The sequence below is a fragment of the Mauremys reevesii genome, linkage group 14 (assembly GCF_016161935.1).
Source record: "Mauremys reevesii isolate NIE-2019 linkage group 14, ASM1616193v1, whole genome shotgun sequence".
Classification (NCBI taxonomy): Eukaryota; Metazoa; Chordata; order Testudines; family Geoemydidae; genus Mauremys; species Mauremys reevesii.
In genome coordinates, this window is record NC_052636.1 from 21754324 (window position 1) to 21775165 (window position 20842).

The following is a 20842-nucleotide window of genomic DNA, read 5'->3' on the forward strand; positions in this document are numbered from 1 at the left end:
CTTCCCCAACACACACACAAACAGTCTCTACCCCGCCATGCACACTGCAGTTGAAAAGCAGCTGGTAATCTAGTAAGATGCCCGTGGAACGGTGGGATAGAGAAACCTGCATCATGTGATGCTGTACCAGCCTGGGAGGCATTGCAAACCCTTCCCAAAACACCCTGCAGCCAGTTGCACAGTGGGATAGTTACCCACAGTGCACTGCTCTCTCTTGCCATCCAAGAACTGCTAGCATGGATGTGCTCTGGTGACACAAGGGGCATAGGGAGGACATTCAATAGCTGTTTAATTAAAACACTTTAACTAAAGCAGCAATGCCGGGGGATTGGTGGCTCCTTTCTTTCCTCACCCTGGAGTAAACTCATCTTTTTATTCCATTCTTGATGTTTCATGGAATAACAACAGACGACCAAAGAAAGACGTGGACAGGGTGGGTCTCAGGGGAGGGTCAGTGAGGTTCGAGCGGTGGGCAGAGCAGGTCTCGGAGGTGGGGGTAGTGGGCAGGGCTGGTCTCAAGGGAGAGGCAGAGAGGTGTGGGTGGTGGGCAGGGTGGGTTGCAGGGACGGGTCAGGGAGGTGGCGGCTGGTGGGCAGACCTTGTGGTAGGGGGTGGAGAGGCACGAGCAGCAGGCAGGAAGGCCTTGGGGGAGGAGAGCAGTGAGCGACAGGTGGATCAGCAGTCCTCAGCCAAAGAGGAAGAGAGGTGGGTGGGAAGTGGCCAAACAGGAGCAAGGGGGGAGCACAGAGGGGTCCTCAGAAACAGGAGAAGGGGGAGGGCAGTGCCATGGTCTGGGCACCAATGGGCCCCCCACTTCCAGGGAGCTTCCAGTGCTCACACCCAGCCTCCCCAAATGCAAGAGCGATGGGCCACCTATTCTCTTCATCTTCACTAACCAAGCCCCTCCCCAAGCTATGTTGATGGGAGAAGCCCTCCTGTTGGCACAGCGCTATCTGCACCGGGGTTAGGCTGATATAACTGCATTGCTTAGGGAGGTAAATTTTTCACACCCCTGAGTAATGTAGTTACACCGATCTAATTTTGTAGTGTCGACCTGTCCAAAGAACCTTGGGAGTAAAACTTCACCTGCTCCTCTGCTTTACTGAATCCAAACACCAGCAAAGCTTGTCAGGCCCAGATGGAGGTTGGCAGAGAGTCAGGTGTGTGCAGACATGATCCCTTCAGCAGCTGTAGGCACCATGGCTTAGCTGGCTAAAACCACTGTTTTGTATACAGGGGATCCTGGGTTCAAGTTCCAGTGGTACCTTACTGAGCTGCTTTTGGGGCACCTGGTATTGGCTACTGTCAGAAGACAAGATTCAGAGCGAGATGGACCTTCGGTCTAGCCTAGTGTGGTTTTTCTTATGGTTTAAATTACGCTCATAGGCACTGATGATAGAGTTACTGAAAGTTTGGGAGTTAGGAGCTGATAGGTCAGTGGTCCAGTCCCCTCACAGACGACCCTGTCCCTCTGGGACAGGGGCAGGTCTGAGCTCTCACACCAAATGCTCATTGTGGCTGCCAGAATCTGTGGGCAGCTCGTTTAGTTTATGCCGAGGTTTGAGTCCTGTTTTGTGCACTGAGTCTGAGAATGAAAATCCTAAACCGCCCTTTGAAATAACAAAAGCAGCAGGACATGTTTCTGTCCCTGCCCCAGAGCAGACAGACCAATGGAGAAATGCCATGAGTCCAGGGTAATACTCCCCTGCGGTTTTACCATTTCCACTTGCTAAACCCCCTCCCAACCTTCTGGGCTCCTGGAGCAGGGGACTGAGCCTGAGCCGAGACACGGACACTGCAACTTTACAGCCCAAGCCGCATGACCAGATTAATGTGACACAGGCCAGTCATGGGTGTTTTATTGCACTGGAGACGTAGCCTAATGTTATGTCTACACTGCGATTAACACACCCAGGGCACCTGTCGCAAAGCCCGGGTCAGCTGACTCAGGGTTATGCGGCTTGGGCTGCAAGACTATAAAATTACAGGGCAGACAGATGGTCTTGAGCCCAACCTCTGAGACCCCACGACGGGTGAGGGTTTCCGAACCCAGGCTTCAGTGTGAACACAAATATCTGCACCACAGTTTTTAGCCTCTCAGCTTTAGCTTCATGAGGTCAGCTGGTCCAGGCCAGCCCTGCTGCCCTCTTTATCCCAGGAGAGATGGACTCTCAGGGTACGTCTCATACCTCTCATGTGGCGCCATGGGGTTCGAAGGGGAATGATCCGTAGTAGCTGTCTGTGGGTCCGTGGGCGTTGCCATCCCGGACGAGCCCCCAAATTGTCGGAGAAAAACTCAGTTCTCGCTTTTTGTTTGGGTGCAGCAAAATCAAATACTTTATTATTTCTCCAGTAATTACAATGGAGGGAGAGAGTGCCATAGGACACAGGGTCGCCTCAGTCCCAGACAGGTCTCTCAACTGGTAAACAATTACATCAAGCCTTTATACCTTTGTTACAGACAATTTCTAGCAATCATGGAGACAGTAAAAAGCAACAAATAAATTTTGTTTATACATAGCAGAAAGGCTTATCTTATTGTCTCACTCCTAAGAAAAACAAGCCTGCATTTTGGTTAGTGATTGCAAGGTCGTAATAACTTTGTACACAGTTCCTGTCCTCTCGCCTCGCACTATCTTTGCTCCTACAAGTCTCACGTCATTAGAGTTACAGTATGGCCTGACTCTTGCTAACTGACTGACACGCATTAAAATCCCCTTCAAATCCTTATTGAAGCTTTCCCTGCTTCCACAGGTGTGACAAGGGAGGAGCCAGACCCGCTGCTGGGCTCCACACTGCCAAGGACTATCCCAGGAACCGTGTACAATGCAGACTTCTCCGAGATAGCACAGCGACAGTGGACACTGCTTGGCTCACATCCTAGCAAAGGTACTTCCTAGCCAGTTGGAAGAAACTATGAAAGGGGGGTAGAGACATCATGAGTTGGCCTCTCTCCCCCACAACTCAACAGCTGGAAATACACCTGGATGACAAAACTGATTCAGTAATCAGAGGAGAATAATAATAGTACATTCAAACCAAAGTCCCCAAACAGACTAGTAGTGGTTTTTCAGCAGAAAATTTTCAGTTTGGGGAATTTTGTTTTCTCAGTCAGACTTTGCCAAGGGAAGCAGAGAGAAAATGGTTGAGTTGCCTCCTTCAGAACAGCTTGGCCTAGGCACTAGCTCTGGTTCACTGTTGTGGCCTTGCTCAGGTTGGGGGTATTTTAATGATCTGGGGAGGTCCCAGGGTGTTTGGGGGAGATTATGAGGCTGTTCCCTTTTGAGATAAAAACTAAGAAATGCAGGACTAGAGAATTTTTTTAGAAATTCTGGGATTTAGATATTTTATTTGAAGCAAGGGGGGAGGCAGTTGAGATTCTGAGGTTTTTGTTTTCAAGAAGCAACATTGTTTGATCTGTCATTGTACCAAGGGGGAGATGGTTGTCTGTAAAGGAGAACGAAGACTAAATGCAGCCCATGAGGATGGGATTTGAACCCATGCGTGCAGAGCACAATGGATTAGCAGTCCAGTACCTTAACCACTCGGTCACCTCATCTCAGCTGTTAAGACAGGGACAGGAGGAGAAATCTAAGGCTGGCAGAGATAGGGACACTAAGGAGTTTTTAAATACTAAGCATAATCAGGGGCTGAATGAGCTCCCCCCTCACATCTAGTGAGGAGCTGGGGGAAGACTTCAGGAACAGGCTGTGTTTGCACAGACACCCCTACTCTGCCTAGCTATGCAGCATGACGGGGCCGCTTCCTCAAAATGACCAGTTTGGGAGGATGGTGGGTTGCAAATCACTTTAGGATTGAGTGGAATGAAATGTTATTCTCCTCCCTGTATGAGTGAAGGGCAGTGGAACATACCTAGGCCGTCCTGACGGGGGGCGGGGGGAAGGAATCGCTTTCATTGGACTGCAGAGAAGTGATTGAGGACGTCACCCTAACCCAGTGGTCCCCAAACATTTCACACTGCACCCTCGTATCCATGGCTGTGGCCCCTCGGAAGCCGCGGTCGAGAACCGGGGCTGGGAGTGGGGCCGGTGCTTGCTGGGGAGAGGGGTGCGGACAGGGGTAAGGGGGTCGAGGCCGGGCTGGGAGCCAGGGGCCCAGGCTGAGGGTGGGGTTGGGGAAGAGCTGGGACAGAGTGGGGCTGAGTGGGGCTCCCTCCCTGCCCTTCATGGGGGCTGGCTCAGGCCCTGAGGTGCCCCCATCAATCTTCCTCTGTGTCCCCCTAGGAGTCACGCCCCACATTTTGGGGACCACTGACCCCTACTCGCTAAGCAGGGGCTAGTGATGCCAAAGCCCAGGGAAAGGGAGAACAAGTGCGGGGGCCCCAGCACCGGAACCATGACCCCCCCCCACGTCTGTGTGTGGCTCCGCCCCCTTCCACCCACGGCCCCATCCACTGTCACCTCTGCTCCACCCCTTCCCCCCCAGGCCCCACCCTGTCACTCCTTTACCCGGCCCGCTGCGGCCCCGAGACCAGAGAAGCGCTGTGCCCTGCTGCAGCCCCCGGGCCGTAGCAGGGAGTGGGAGCTCCTCCAGCCCTGGGGCTGACATGGGGGAGACTTTCCCAGGGGGGCCCATTTGGCCAGGGCCCCTAGTCATGGGCCCCACTGTCCCCTTGGCAACGCAAGGTTTGGGGAGGCTGAGCCCCCCCGAGCTTCCATTACGAGCCGCCCAGGCTACCTCTGCTCAGTGGGTGGCCAGTCTCCCTGTGTCTCTGCTGTTCGTGCTGGGGAGCCTGGCCGGCCTTAGGGGTGGGGCCCCCGGCAGCCGCCCTGGGCTCCAGGGGGTCAAAGGGCACCGTGTGGCCGTGCAAAGGTGCTCACTGCTCTCCCCTGCCCCAATGCTCCTCCGTGGCCCCACAGAGGGTTGGGGGAGCGAGGAGCAACATTATGTGCTCCCTGCGTCCTGGTCACTTTCCCCACCTGGGCTGGGCTGTGAGGGGAGCATCAGAAGCTGCTGCTCTCTGCCCTCCCCTGATGCAGCCCGGCTGAGGAAAGTGACCTGGATGCAGGGAGCTCGGATGATGTCCCTTCTCGCCCCCCCTGCCCCTACTAGGGAAGGCTGCTGTGTGGTGTTTCCATGGCTGCACTTTCAGTGATGCAGGTTTCTCTATCCCATTGTTCCAGGGGCATCCTACTAGATAAAATTGAGCAAGAAATGCTTCCCAGTGGTTTTTAGGACTGGAATTGCTATTTTCAACAGTGATTGCCATTTTTTTCTAGTTTTGTTTTTTAAAAGGAAGACAGTGATATTGCATTGGCAAATTCCCCATAGAAAAAAAGAATAATAAAGGCACCTCAACTTTTCCTCATTTATGGAGGACAGTCTGATAATATGCATCCAGAGATCCTCCAATCACACAAGCTGAAAATTGTTCCACTTTACTGCAGTTCTGTAACCATGCGGGAACCAGTCCTGTCTGTGTTCTGTGCACATCCAAAATTCCTGCTGAATGATCCGTCCTGGGAGCAAGTTACCAGTGACCCAGGGCAGGGGCAGAAGGAGTGTGCAGGTGTGGGGAGGGGAGCCCAGGGCTGGGGCAGCAGAGGGTGTGTGGGTGAGGGAGCACTGGTGGGGAAGGGGGAGCCCAGAGCTGGGGCAGCAGGGGGGTGCGGGTGGGGGGAAGGCCCAGAGCTGGGGCGGCAGGGGGTGCAGGTGGGGGCGGTAGAGCCCAGGGCTTGGGCAGCAAGGGTTGTGGGGGGAGCCCAGGGCTGGGGTGGGGGCAGCCAACATTTTTTTTTCCTTGGGGCAGCAAAAAACCTAGAGCTGGCCCTGCCTCCACCCACCGTGAGGTAGGCAGGAGCAGATCAATATTATCCCTACTCGAAAGAGGGAGAAGCTAAGGCTGAGAAAGGAGAATTGACTTCTCTTAGGTCACATAGCCAATCAGTGGCAGAGTTGGGAATAGGACCCAAGAGCCCTGATTTTCAATATACCTGCCCCTGGAGATTTCCACTACATGCATCCGACAAAGTGGGTATTCACCCACGAAAGCTCATGCTCCAAAACATCTACTAGTCTATAAGGTGCTACAGGACTCTTTGCTGCTTTTACAAACTAACCATCAGATCTTGAATTTCAGACATAGAATGACCTAAATAAAGTGTTCTGTGATGAGCTCCAGACCAACAACAGTGCACAGTAATTATTCAGCAAGTATTTGAGGAGAACTGCAATGTTAGAGAGAATCATGAACTGCTCAGAGACAATTAATGCAGAGAACAGCAAAATTTATCAAACATAGAACTGGTAATGACTTATTTACTTGGTCTTAAAAGAGAATAACAAGGATCTGAGTCTCCTCCCTGTCAATAACCCCCTGCTCAGCCAATCAGGGTAGAGACTGAGGACGGGAGGCTGAGGGTTCTCACCGGAGAACCCAAAGGATGGCCCAGGTCACTGGTGGGGATCACTGCCCGAGCACAATTTTAGCCCCACATTTTTGGGTGGACCTCCCACAGTGGGAACTGCAGAGCACTCCCCTGCGACAGATGGATCAGACTGAACAGGTTTCAAACCTCCAGGAGGCTCTTACCTTCTAAACAAGGACGGCTGTTTTCTAGTAAAATCACTAAAAGGGAAGGAGAAAACTCAAAAGAGGTTCCTCCTGGCACTCCCGTCCGTGAACCCGAATACTCTCTCAGTCCTCAAAGAGAGACCTGGAGAAGGAGACTTGCTGAAGCAAAGCCACAGGGGTCTCTGAGGTTTCCCTGGCCCCTCGCCCCTCTCCTGCCTGGCTGATGTCAGCATCTCTCTGTGAGGTCACCACCTCCCCACCACCTTGGACCAATAGGCTGAGGTCCTGCCAAAGGCCTTTGTGATGTCACTGCCACACCCCTCCCTTGCTGGGCTAATGTCCTGCCCCTGGCCAGGCACTTTCGAGGTTTGAGCTACTCCCTGTGGATCACCCCACTCAAGGAGCGTTCGTTCTAGGCAGCAAGCCGGCTAGACAGGGAAACATCAGATGCTGCTCCCAATGCTACACTCGGTTTTTCAGAAATTAGTCGACTTTATGGCCAGAAGAGACCATTAGAGCATCTAATCTGATCCTCTGCATATCACAGGCCTCCTGTATGACACAAGAGCTACTTGGGTCTGTTCCTAGAATGGAAGCCGCATATTGAACAAGTCCCAACAGGTTTGCTACACCCTGGCCTCCTCCCATTCTCCACCCGTGAATCTTTTGGCTACTCCAACCTCCAAGCCAGACTGCCCAAGCCTCCCACCTCCTGTGTATTTGCTGTCCCTTCAGCAGGAACCCACCAGGATCTCCCCCCCCCCCCACAATAATCCCTACCCGAGCTGGCTCCACTGCAGCCATTTCCCTTCCCTGTCCCATGGGAGGACGGGACGAGCTGGAGCGAAACATGGACGACATCCTGCAGCCTGGCAGGGCGCGAAGGGCCGTTGTGGAGGTTTCAGAACAGGCTTTCGTTCATGTCACATCACGATTCTCCCAGGATCTTTCCCTGCAGAGACACAGCCTAGGCCAGGGGTCGGCAACCTTTACTATCAAAAGAGCCATTTTGCCCCCTCTTCCACTAAAGAAAAATAGTCTGGAGCCGCAAAACATAACACTGCTTATAAACTTTTAAAAGTTTTAATCTTTTTTTAATTTTACCTGTTACAACAACAGAATACAACAAACAGAAGTGCAGTGTGCATGTGTAGGCCTACTTTGAAATAAATTAAACACTGAACTATGCAGGCCTTTTTGAGTCCTTCCCGTATTTGTGTAAAATTAAAATAAAACGTAGCCCACTTTAATATAAAAAAACATATAGTTGCAGCTTAGCAGTTTTAAAAAAGTAAACATAAAATTAGGAACGTTTTTTGACAAGTCCATTTCAGTGTGCTCTCATCCTCTTTGGGTTTCTTTCTTGGCCAGCAATCAACCGAAGCACCTGAACATACAATAAAAAACTACATCAGCTCCGGGTCTGAAATAAATGTTTTTTTCTGAATAATAATAGCCTATTAAATGCTAGTGTTCTCACCTGTTTAATGTGACTTCTGTTTCTGAAGCTTGATGCTGATCTTCCCTATGTCGGGGCTGTAAGATATGACTTTGATCTTCACACAGGACTGTAGGCTCTCATTTGTGAGGCAGGAGCGATATTTGGACTTTATGAAGTTCATGCTCGAGAAAACTTGCTCACATAAGTATGTTGAGCCAAAGATGGACAGGACTCCAAATGCATACTTTTTCATGTTCATATACGTGTCGGGAACGGCACTCCATGTTTCAAAAACAAGTTTGTCGGGTTTGGGGAGGTTTTAAATATCATTCCATTTGTGCTTTTTAGCGAGAGTGGCCTTCTGACGGGCGACTTCTTCGAGATCCGCTGTCAGGCTTTTGAACTTGGACACCCATAAGTCTTTATCCGCTATGTCGGCCAGTTCCATTTCAAGATCAGGCTGACTTATCCCTGTGAATGCGGATATGTTCAGCAGGGATGGGTCGATGTCCAGCGGTGTGACAGGGAAGGACAGAGTGTTTTTTTCCTTTCTGAACTCGCTGAATCTTTCTCCAAATGCAGCTTGCATTGCCATAATTGCACGGTGTAAATAATCACAATTTATGTGATTGTTCTCTTCTTTGAACTTTCTCAGGGAGGGGAAGTGAGAGAGCGTACCTCTCTGTACATCTCTGGCAAACACTGTCATCTTGCACTCAAACGCCAGAACATCCTCCAGCAACTGCAGGGCCGTGCTTCCCTTTCCCTGGAGATTTTTATTCAGCGTGTTTAAGTGACTTGTCATATCCACCATGAAATAAAACTTTTCCAGCCAATCGAGGTCTCCCAGTTCGGGATAGCTAAGGCCTTTGCTTTCCAAGAAGGTTTTCACATGTTCCAGACAAGCAGCGAAGCGTTTCAGCACGTCTCCCCTTGACAGCCACCGAACTCTGTTGTACAGCAGGAGATCCAAATATGCGCTCTCGACTTCATCTAACCATGAACAAAACTGTCGGTGGTTTAACCCGTTTGCAATTATTTTGTTCACTATCTTAATAACGAGGTTCATCACTTCCACACATTCAGGGGGGAATGTTTGAGCGCACAGTGCTTCTTGGTGCAAGATGCAGTGAAACGTCATCAGCTCTCGATCCAGCGACTTTTGAAGTAAATTCACAAAGCCCTTCTGTGCTCCTCTCATACTGGGTGCACCATCAGTAGACACTGACACCAGGTGAGTGGTGTTTATTCCTTTGGCTTTTAGACAACTCAAAACAGCCTCACAAATGTCCTGTCCCCGCGTTTGGCCCTTTAGCGGTATGAGTTCAATCAGTTCTTCCTGCGGCCCATCAGAGTTCACATATCTGCATAACAGTGCTGTCTGCTCAATATCGTTTACATCACTTGACTCATCACAGGCAATTGAATATGCTTGAGCTGAATTGATGTCATCAATTTGCTTACTGGTGATGTTTGTTGCCATTTTAATGGTCCTGTCCTTGACGGTCTTTGCAGAGAGAGGCATTTCTTTAATTTTCTGAATAATTTCCTGTTTGTTTTTGAATTCGGAGAATAGATGCTCTGATATTTTTATGAACAATTCTTTCATGTATCCTCCGTCTGTGAATGGCTTCCCCCTCCTTACGATCTCATGAGCTGCCACAAAACTAGCAGCTGTAGTTGAGTTTGGAGAGTTGATCCACTTCTTGAAAGTATGTTTGCTCTGCTCAACTTTCCGTAGTAGTTCCGAAATCGCTCTCTTTCGCCCATCTTCAGTTGGGTACTTTTCAGAAAATGCTGAGTGCTTGTTTTGAAAATGTCTTTCAACGTTACATTTTTTGTTGTTTGCTAATTTCTCGCCACATATCAAGCACACAGGTAAGCCAGCGTCGTTGGCAGTGAAGGCAAAGGAATCTGTCCATGCAGAATTAAACTCTCTATTTTCTTCTGAGATTTTTCTTTTTTGGGATGTATTCATGGTTAGTTTACCGCGGGGGTTGCACACTCAAGAAGCCGCCTGCAGGTAAAGGCGAGGGCTATAGACGTGGATGTGACGCATATTTTAATTGACAAATTATAAAAACTTTTAAAAATTCGATGTTAAAGTATCACCTCGAACTCCAAGATAACTGTGCAACAAAATAAACAAAAATAAAATAATATATAAATAAAAATTAAATTAATAAAATAACCATTATTCTTTTTTTTTTCCTTTTGTCAAGGCTGAAGGGAGCCACAACAAGGAGGCTGAAGAGCCGCATGCGGCTCCGGAGCCGCGGGTTGCAGACCCCTGGCCTAGGCTCTGCCATGCTGGGAACATGCTCCATCTCTTTATTGCAGGGGAGACCTGGCCCCTCCTGCCAGGCTAAGCCCACAGGGAGATTTTTCAGCCTCCCCAGTAATAAAGTCTCTGAACAAAATGCTGGAAAGGAGCAGAACCAAAGGTGCTGGGCAGGCTCCATAGGGACACTGGCTCCTCCCTTCCCCTCCTATGCGGCCATGTCCTGTCGCTGGCAGAGATCGGCCCCCCCATCTCCCTCCCAGAGGCAGCCGTGTCTGCGGGCTCCCCCAGCCAGCACCCACTAACCACCACCCACGCTGGGGGAGTGACACAGGACAGCAAATTCCACCTACCCAAGGACAAATTGCTGCAGATAAACGGGCTGGGTTCACATCCCAAAGCTGAGGAGAATTTAAGAATTACAGAGAAAATAGGGAAAATAAGAGACTAGAGCAGGGGTCGGCAACCTTTACTATCAAAAGAGCCATTTTGCCCCCTCTTCCACTAAAGAAAAATAGTCTGGAGCCGCAAAACATAACACTGCTTATAAACTTTTAAAAGTTTTAATCTTTTTTTAATTTTACCTGTTACAACAACAGAATACAACAAACAGAAGTGCAGTGTGCATGTGTAGGCCTACTTTGAAATAAATTAAACACTGAACTATGCAGGCCTTTTTGAGTCCTTCCCGTATTTGTGTAAAATTAAAATAAAACGTAGCCCACTTTAATATAAAAAAAATATAGTTGCAGCTTAGCGGTTTTAAAAAAGTAAACATAAAATTAGGAACGTTTTTTGACAAGTCCATTTCAGTGTGCTCTCATCCTCTTCGGGTTTCTTTCTCGGCCAGCAATCAACCAAAGCACATGAACATACAATAAAAAACTACATCAGCTCCGGGTCTGAAATAAATGGTTTTTTTCTGAATAATAATAGCCTATTAAATGCTAGTGTTCTCACCTGTTTAATGTGACTTCTGTTTCTGAAGCTCGATGCTGATCTTCCCTATGTCGGGGCTGTAAGATGTGACTTTGATCTTCACACAGGACTGTAGGCTCTCATTTGTGAGGCGGGAGCGATATTTGGACTTTATGAAGTTCATGCTCGAGAAAACTTGCTCGCATAAGTATGTTGAGCCAAAGATGGACAGGACTCCAAATGCATACTTTTTCATGTTCATATACGTGTCGGGAATGGCACTCCATGTTTCAAAAACAAGTTTGTCGGGTTTGGGGAGGTTTTCAATATCATTCCATTTGTGCTCTCTAGCGAGAGTGGCCTTCTGATGGGCGACTTCTTCGAGATCCGCTGCCAGGCTTTTGAACTTGGACACCCATAAGTCTTTATCCGCTATGTCGGCCAGTTCAATTTCAAGATCGGGCTGACTTATCCCTATGAATGTGGATATGTCCACATGGGATATGTGACAGGGAAGGACAGAGTGTTTTTTTCCTTTCTGAACTCGCTGAATCTTTCTCCAAATGCAGCTTGCATTGCCATTATTGCACGGTGTAAATAATCACAATTTATGTGATTGTTCTCTTCTTTGAACTCTCTCAGGGAGGGGAAGTGAGAGAGCTTACCTCTCTGTACATCTCTGGCAAACACTGTCATCTTGCGCTCAAACGCCAGAACATCCTCCAGCAACTGCAGGGCCATGCTTCCCTTTCTCTGGAGATTTTTATTCAGCGTGTTTAAGTGACTTGTCATATCCACCATGAAATAAAACTTTTCCAGCCAATCGAGGTCTCCCAGTTCGGGATAGCTGAGGCCTTTGCTTTCCAAGAAGGTTTTCACATGTTCCAGACAAGCAGCGAAGCGTTTCAACACGTCTCCCCTTGACAGCCACCGAACTCTGTTGTGCAGCAGGAGATCCAAATATGCGCTCTTGACTTCATCTAACCATGAACAAAACTGTCGGTGGTTTAACCCGTTTGCAATTATTTTGTTCACTATCTTAATAACGAGGTTCATCACTTCCACACATTCAGTGGGGAATGTTTGAGCGCACAGTGCTTCTTGGTGCAAGATGCAGTGAAACGTCATCAGCTCTCGATCCAGCGACTTTTGAAGTAAATTCACAAAGCCCTTCTGTGCTCCTCTCATACTGGGTGCACCATCAGTAGACACTGACACCAGGTGAGTGGTGTTTATTCCTTTGGCTTTAGACAACTCAAAACAGCCTCACAAATGTCCTGTCCCCGCGTTTGGCCCTTTAGCGGTATGAGTTCAATCAGTTCTTCCTGCGACCCATCAGAGTTCACATATCTGCATAACAGTGCTGTCTACTCAACATCGTTTACATCACTTGACTCATCACAGGCAATTGAATATGCTTGAGCTGAATTGATGTCATCAATTTGCTTACTGGTGATATTTGTTGCCATTTTAATGGTCCTGTCCTTGACGGTCTTTGCAGAGAGAGGCATTTCTTTAATTTTCTGAATAATTTCCTGTTTGTTTTTGAATTCGGAGAATAGATGCTCTGATATTTTTATGAACGATTCTTTCATGTATTCTCCATTTGTGAACGGCTTCCCCCTCCTTACGATCTCATGAGCTGCCACAAAACTAGCAGCTGTAGTTGAGTTTGGAGAGTTGATCCACTTCTTGAAAGTATGTTTGCTCTGCTCAACTTTCCGTAGCAGTTCCGAAATCGCTCTCTTTCACCCATCTTCAGTTGGGTACTTTTCAGAAAATGCTGAGTGCTTGTTTTGAAAATGTCTTTCAACGTTACATTCTTTGTTGTTTGCTAATTTCTCGCCACATATCAAGCACACAGGTAAGCCAGCGTCGTTGGCAGTGAAGGCAAAGGAATCTGTCCATGCAGAATTAAACTCTCTATTTTCTTCTGAGATTTTTCTTTTTTGGGATGTATTCATGGTTAGCTTACCGCGGGGGTCGCACACTCAAGAAGCCGCCTGCAGGTAAAGGCGAGGGCTATAGACGTGGATGTGACGCATATTTTAATTGACAAATTATAAAAACTTTTTAAAAATTCGATGTTAAAGTATCACCTCGAACTCCAAGATAACTGTGCAACAAAATAAACAAAAATAAAATAATATATAAATAAAAAATAATAATATATAAATAAAAATTAAAATAATAAATAACCGTTATTCTTTTTTTTCTTTTTTTTTTTCTTTTGTCAAGGCCGAAGGGAGCCACAACAAGGAGGCTGAAGAGCCGCATGTGGCTCCGGAGCCGCGGGTTGCAGACCCCTGTACTAGAGAGTCAATAATTTTAGGGAAAACGAGGGAATCTCCTTGGATTTTCTAGCCACATGTGGGGAGGGGAGAGAGAAGGGGAAGAACTAGAGAGAATTGTTCTCAGGTTTTGAGACAGAAAGAAATGGCACAAACAGGAAAAGGATGCAAGTGGCTCACCCCCGTGACCATAGGTGCGTGCAGCACATTTCATTAGGGTGCGCACACAGGGAGCCCCACCCTAGCCCCACCCCATCCACTGCCTCCCACTTCCTGCCCCCTGGCTGCCCCGCTCAGAACCTCCAAACTGCCCCTGCTCCTTGTCCCCTGACTGCCCCCTCCTGAGACCCCCCCCCACTGTAACTGCCTCCCTAGGACCCTACCCCCTACCTGTCCCCCTGACCCTTATCCACACCCCTGCCCCCAGACAGACCCCGGGGACTCCCATGCCCCATCCAACCACTCCCCGCCCCAACAGGCCCCCAGAAATCCCGATCCATCCAACCCCCTCTGCTCCCTGCCTGCTCCAATCCCGCTCCACCGCCCGACAGGCACCCCCGAACCCTCAACCCATCCAACCCTCCTGCTCCTTCTCCCTGACCGCCTCCTCCACAGGCCCCCCCAATCGCTAATCACCCCTCCAACTATCCAACCCCCCTCCCCCACCTCCTGGCAGCTCTATCTAGTGGCTGCTCCCACCCACACACTCAAAGCGGCAGAGGAGGTTCCCTCTCCTCCGGTGGGAAGGTGGCCTAGTGGTTAAGGCACCGGACTCAGGCTCAGGTGTTCTGGGTTTGAGTCTCTGCTCTGCCACAGACTCCCTGCTCAGCCTTGGGAAAGTCACTTCACCTCGTTGTGCCCTAGATCCCACCTGCCCAATGGGGCCAAGACTGACCCTGCCTCCTGGGCTAAATCCATCCATGGCTGGGTGATGGGGGAGAAATGGAGATACCAACATGGGGAGATTGGGGCTGAATTTCTCCACAGCCGGAGAGGGAGCCAGCTCCACCGGGGGGATGGGGCGAGAGGTGCTCAGGCCAGCTCCACACGGAGGGGGGTCAGGGCTTCAGCCCTGCAACTTCTGCCACTAAGGTGGCTAGGGGGTGCCGGGGACTTCAGCCCCACATCTTCTGCCAGGGTCCGGGGTTCTCCTGTCTGCCCCAGGGGGGCTCCTCCCCCCCCACTGCAGCTCCTGCAGGGGCCCGGGGCTTCTCCCCACTCCAGCTCGGCTCCTCTCCCGCCCCACGGGAGGAGCAGCCTCCCCAACCGGGGCTCAGGGCATTGGCGTGCCGGGGCTCCCCCCATGCGCACGCCTGGGCCCGGGACACTCACACACACACACTCTGTCCCGGGGCTCCCCTGGTGCCCAGAGACCGATCAACCCCCCGCCCATCCCCGCCTGCAGCTCCGGCCTCTACCCACCCCACCCCCCCCGCCAGCTGCACCCAGGGGAGCCCCGGGCCCCAGGCTCTGTCCCCACCTGGAGCCCAGCGGGGCCGGGGGCAGCTCCTGCTGCAGCTGAGAACAGCGGCTCCGCTCCGGCCCGGGCGGCTCCAGCGCTGCTGGCAGCACGTGGCCACCAGGGAGCAGCTGCTGAGCCCGGGCTCCTGCGTCACAATGTGCCAGAGCCCCGCCCCCAGGAGCTGCCCCGCCCCCGGGCTGTGCCAGAGCCCCGCCCCCAGGAGCTGCCCCGCCCCCGGCCTGTGCCAGAGCCCCGCCCCCAGGAGCTGCCCCGCCCCTGATCTGTGTCAGAGCCCCGCCCCCAGGAGCTGCCCCGCCCCCGGGCTGTGCCAGAGCCCCGCCCCCAGGAGCTGACCCATGTTGGGTTTCTCGGATTTGTTCTCCTGCCTCCTACTTCCCAGCACCCACCGCTCCCAGCTGCTCCCTTCCTGTGTCTGCAAACACCCCCCGGGCGGGCTGCAGTGCTCGCTGGGGCTGGCTCCAGTGGCTGAAGTTGCCTCCATCTCTAATCACCTGGGGCGGGAGGAGGGACGAAGAGAGGAGATGGGCCCAGGGTGTGAAAGCAGAATTAGGGGGTGGGGAGAGAAAGACTGTTTGGAAAGGTGGGTTTTTGCGGGGCGGGGAGATCCCAGACCCGACGCTTCCATTAGGCAACCCTCGGCGGGCGCAGGGGTGCCAGGATTCGGGGGGGGGCATTTTGTGCGCTCCCCACGGGGCGCCCGGGAACTTCTGGTTCCGCTCCCGTTGCGCCGCCAAAGATGGACCCTCCGCCAACATGCCATGTAAAACAGCAGCAGGCAATTGAGCAGCTCAATGACTGCCGCTGTCGCCTGCGGCATTTCGGCGGAGAGTCCTTCTTCGGCGGCGCTATGGGAGTGGAACCGGAAGCTCCTGTGCGCTCCATGGGTAGCGCAGAAAATGCCGCCCCCCAAATTTTGCCTAGGGCGCCAGAAACCCTGTCGCTGCTCCTGGGTGATCCAGATGGAGTCAGAAGCAGTTGGGTAGCAGAGGCTCAGGGAATTTGAGGGGAACCCCCTGGGTGTCCCAGTGTTGGCCAGGGATCGTACAGCACCTAGCGCAATATGGAGTCGATCTCAGTCATAGTCTGTGCAGCACCTGGGAGCCCTGACGTCTGTTTCCTGATCACAGGCACTGGGAATGGAGAGAGGGAAACCTCAGCACCTGAAGGGTTAATGCAGCCCTGTGTGCAGCCCCTGCTAGGGTGACCAGACAGCAAATGTGAACAATCGGGACAGGGAGTGGGGGTAATAGGAGCCTATATAAGAAAAAGGCCCCAACATGAGGACATCTGGTCACGCTAGTCCCTGCTGCTCTGATGAGGTTGGCTTAGAGAGTTGTAGTAATAACAGCAGCAAAGAGTCCTGTGGCACCTTATAGACTAACAGACGTATTGGAGCAGGAGCTTTCGTGGGTGAATCCCCACTTCATCAGATGCACCAATAGTCCCATATGGGCTAGTGGGCAGGATTCCTGGTTTTCATCCAGGTGACCTGGGTTCAACTTCCACTGTGGGAACCGTGCAGAGCTTTTGCCCAGGGTGGAGACAGGAAATGAAAGGAACAGGGAGGGATCCTGCCAGCAGGGGAGTTAGACAGTGTGGGGAGGGGATCCCAGAAGTGGGGGTGGGGGGCAGAGGTCTGGGGGGAGACCAGGGAAGGATCCCAGCAGTGTGGGAAGTTGAGAGCACAGGCCTGGCATGGGGACTGGGGAGAGTGAATGTGTCCCTCTAAACCCACCCACTGCAGACTAGGCAGGACTGGAAGAATTACGTGTTTGTTGGTAAATGTCAATTTCTGTGTAAACACACAACCCAATGGCAAAATATTTCCATCGATAATCATCAAAACTGACAGATGGGCAAAGTAAGAAACATGCTGCTTGAGAACTTACCCTGTTGTAGGAGCAGCAGTGATCTGTGTGCTGCGTATCACCTGTATGCCCAAAAGGTCTGTTACACTCCCCCCATCCCCCGCTTGTCTCCTCTCCCTCTCTGAATGCCTGTGAAGTGGCTTTCCCCCTCCCCCCCTCCTGCAATGCTTGTGGGATGAAGGGGCTGGTTGAACAGCTGGAAGAGCAGAAGAGTTCCTAGATAGACAAGGTGTCTGGGACTCTCATTAGGCAGCATTGTGAAAGCACAGCTGAGCACAGGGCCCCTTCCCCTTTTTAAGGACCTGAACCTCATGGCCTGCGACTGGAGATGACTTGGCTGCATCTGGTGGGTCACACTCCACCTCAGCCAGTGTCCATGCAGGGTCCATGCTCTGGGTGTGTGAGTGCTGCCTAATGAGAGTCCCAGACACCTTGTCTACTTGGAAGCTCTTCTGATCTTCAACCAGCCCATTCATCCCACAAGCATTGCAGGAGAGAGCGGGAGGGGGAGGGGGAAAGCCACTTCACAGACATTCAGAGAGGGAGAGGAGACAAAAGCGAGGGGGAGGGGGAGGGGAAGTATAACAGACCTTTTGACCATAGAAATCACTGCTGCTCCTACAACAGCAGGAACAGGCCACTAGGAGCTGAGAAAAGGAAGCCATCATGTTTCTGCCTGGCTTTGAACCAGGGACCTTTTGTGTGTTAGGCAAACGTGATAACCACTACACTACAGAAACTTTGTCAGGGGGTTGTGCCCTTCCCTTCATAAGAATGGCCATACTGGGTCAGACCAAAGGTCCATCCATCCCATATCCTATCTGACAAACAGAGGCTAGGGACACCATTCCTTACCCATCATGGCTAATATCCATTAATGGACTTAACCTCCATTAATTTATCTGCAAAAAGAACAAAGCATGTGGCACCTTAGAGACTAACAAATGTATTTGAGCAAAAGCTTTTGTGGGCTAAAACTCACTTCATCGGATGCATGCAGTTAAAAATTCAGTAGAAAGATATATATACACACAGAGAACGTGAAAAAATGGGTGTTGCCATACACACTATAGGAGAAAGGACAAAGGAAGCAAGAGACGAAGAGAAAAGAGGGATCAGACAGTGGATGGAGCAAGAGGTGAAACAAAAAGGACAAACCCTTATGTCCCCAGTGATTCTAAGAGACAAAATCACAGCTACAGAATAAAATTCTGCCTCCTTAACCTCCTGTTTTCCATGCCTAGAATTCAACTGTCATCAGATGGATTAGACTGAACAGGTTTCAAACCTCCAGTAGGCTCTTACCTTCTAAACAGGGACGGCTGTTTTCTAGTAAAATCACTAAAAGGGAAGGAGAAAACTCGAAAGAGGTTCCTCCTGGCGCTCACGTCCGTGAACCCGAATGCTCTCTCAGTCCTCAAAGAGAGACCTGGAGAAGGAGACTTGCTGGAGCAAAGCCAAAGGGGTCTCTGAGGTTTCCCTGGCCCCTCGCCCCGTCCTGCCTGGCTGATGTCAGCATCTCTCTGTGAGGTCACCACCTCCCCACCACCTTGGACCAATAGGCTGAGGTCCTGCAAAAGGCCTTTGTGATGTCACTGCCGCACCCCTCCCTTGCTGTGCCAATGTCCTGCCCCTGGCCAGGCACTTTGGAGGTTTGAGCTACTCCCTGTGGATCACCCCACTCAAGGAGCGTTCGTTCTAGGCAGCAAGCCGGCTAGACAGGGAAACATCAGACGCTGCTCCCAATGCTACACTCAGTTTTTCAGAAATTAGTCATCTTTATGGCCAGAAGAGACCATTAGAGCATCTAATCTGACCCCCTGCATATCACAGGCCTCCTGTAGGACACAAGAGCTACTTTTGGGGCAAACACATTCCAGAAAGGCATCTTGTCTTCATTAAATGACATCAGGAGATGGAGAATCCATCACTTTCCTTGGTAGCTTGTTCCTGTGGTGAATCATCCTCGCGGTTGAATATTTGTGCCTTAGTTGTAATATGAATTTGTCTCTTTTCACCTTCCAGCCATGGGGTCTTGTTATGCCTTTCTCTGCTCGGTTCAAGAGCCCTTTAATACCCAATCCTTTCTCTCCATTAAGGCACTTGAACACTTCAGTGAAGTCACCTTTCAATCTTCTTTTGATCAGCTAAACAGGTTGAGCTCTTTCAGTAGCTCACTAGAAGGCATTTTTCTCCAGCCCTCAGAACATTTGGTGGCTCTTTGCTGCCCCAGCTCCAATTTCACAACATCTTTTTCAAATGAGGACACCAAAACTGGAGGCTATTCCAGTATCAGTCTCACTGATGCCATGTCGCCTCCTGTGACGTTATTGACATAATTTGTAACCGTATAGATCACCGTTGCGACCGCTGTTCTATTTGTAGTCAATATTTTAGAAAGGTTGTCGTGTAAGTGGTCTATGGAGAGGTTCTGATTGGCTGATTATAATTATGCTATTTCTAGATGTGTATGTGATATGCATATGTGATATGACCTATCAGCTCCTAACTCCCAAACTTTCAGTAACTCTATCCTCAGTGCCTGTGAGTGTAATTTAAACCATAAGAAAAACCACACTAGGCTAGACCGAAGGTCCATCTAGCTCTGAATCTTGTCTTCTGACAGTAGCCAATACCAGGTGCCCCAAAAGCAACTCAGTAAGGTACCACTGGAACTTGAACCCAGGATGTCCTGTATACAAAACACTGGTTTTAGCCAGCTAAGCCATGGTGCCTACAGCTGCTGAAGGGATCATGTCTGCACACACCTGACTCTCTGCCAGCCCCCATCTGGGCCTGACAAGCTTTGCTTCTGTTTGGATTCAGTAAAGCAGAGGAGCAGGTGAAGTTTTACTCCCAAGGGTCTTTGGACAGGTCTACACTACAAAATTAGATTGGTGTAACTACATTACTCAGAGGCGTAAAAAATTTACCTCCCTAAGCAATGCAGTTAAATCAGCCTAACCCCGGTGCAGATAGCGCTGTGCCAACAGGAGGGCTTCTCCCAACAACATAGCTTGGGGAGGGGCTTGATTAGTGAAGATGAAGAGAATAGGTGGCCCATGGCTCTTGCATTTGGGGAGGCTGGGTGTGAGCGCTGGAAGCTCCCTAGAAGTGGGGGGGCCCATTGGTGCCCAGACCATGGCACTGCCCCCCCACCCTTCTCCTCTCTCTGAGGCCCCACCTGTGCTCCCCCCTTGCTCCTGTTTGGCCACTTCCCACCCCCCGCTCTTCCTCTTTGGCTGAGGACGGCTGATCCACCTTTCGCTCGCTCCTCTCCTCCCCCAAGGCCTTCCTGCCTGCTGCTCGTGCCTCTCCACCCCCTACTACAAGGTCTGCCCACCAGCCGCCACCTCTCCATAGGCGGCAGGTTTGTATAATTTTTGGTGGGGCCCAAAATGGTGGTGCCCCCCCACACCCCCCCAGTAAGCCGATATAAAATGAAGCTACAACGCGTCAGTGCCACAAGATTACAAGGGTCAATTAAAAGTGGAAAGTCAGAAGCAGCACTTGCCTACTTCAATATACAGTATTATATTTTGTTGCATCTGTTGTGATGAAGTGGGAATGTTCTTAATATTTTCTCTGAATACTGTGTGGGTGCCTCAGTTTCCCCTGCAAGATGCCAACTGAAGGTGTTGGGGACAAAGAGATCAGGTGGCCTCCTTGTCCGGAAGAGACACAGAGGCCAGAGGAGGGAGTGTCAGTTTGGAGCTGGCTGGGGAAATGGGGAGAGACCCAGAATTTGGTTCTGGGCTCCCCACCCCCCAAGATGGACCTGACAGAGGGGTTCTGTTTTCTGTACCAACAAGCTCTGTTTAAACTGTGTTCCCATCATCTAATAAATCTTCTGTTTTACTGTCTGGCTGAGAGTCACATCTGACTGCGGAGTTGGGGTGCAGCGACCTCTGGTTGCCCCAGGAGCAGCCTGGGCAGACTCACTTTGGAAAGTGCATGGTATGGAAGGGGATGCTGAATGCTCCGAGGTCAGACCCAGGAAGGTGTAAGCTTCTTGCCCTGGAGAC

The 20842-nt window shown here is 50.8% G+C and overlaps 2 non-coding genes and 1 pseudogene across 2 annotated transcripts; 1 reads left to right on the forward strand and 2 right to left on the reverse strand.

Annotated features, from left to right (window-relative positions):
* LOC120381686 overlaps positions 1–20842 on the forward strand; it is a 205594-nt pseudogene that overhangs the window by 111035 nt on the left and 73717 nt on the right.
* TRNAS-GCU lies at positions 3472–3559 on the reverse strand. The gene has a single exon. It is a non-coding gene; the product is annotated as a tRNA-Ser (tRNA).
* On the reverse strand, positions 17485–17557 carry TRNAV-AAC. Its single transcript has one exon. It is a non-coding gene; the product is annotated as a tRNA-Val (tRNA).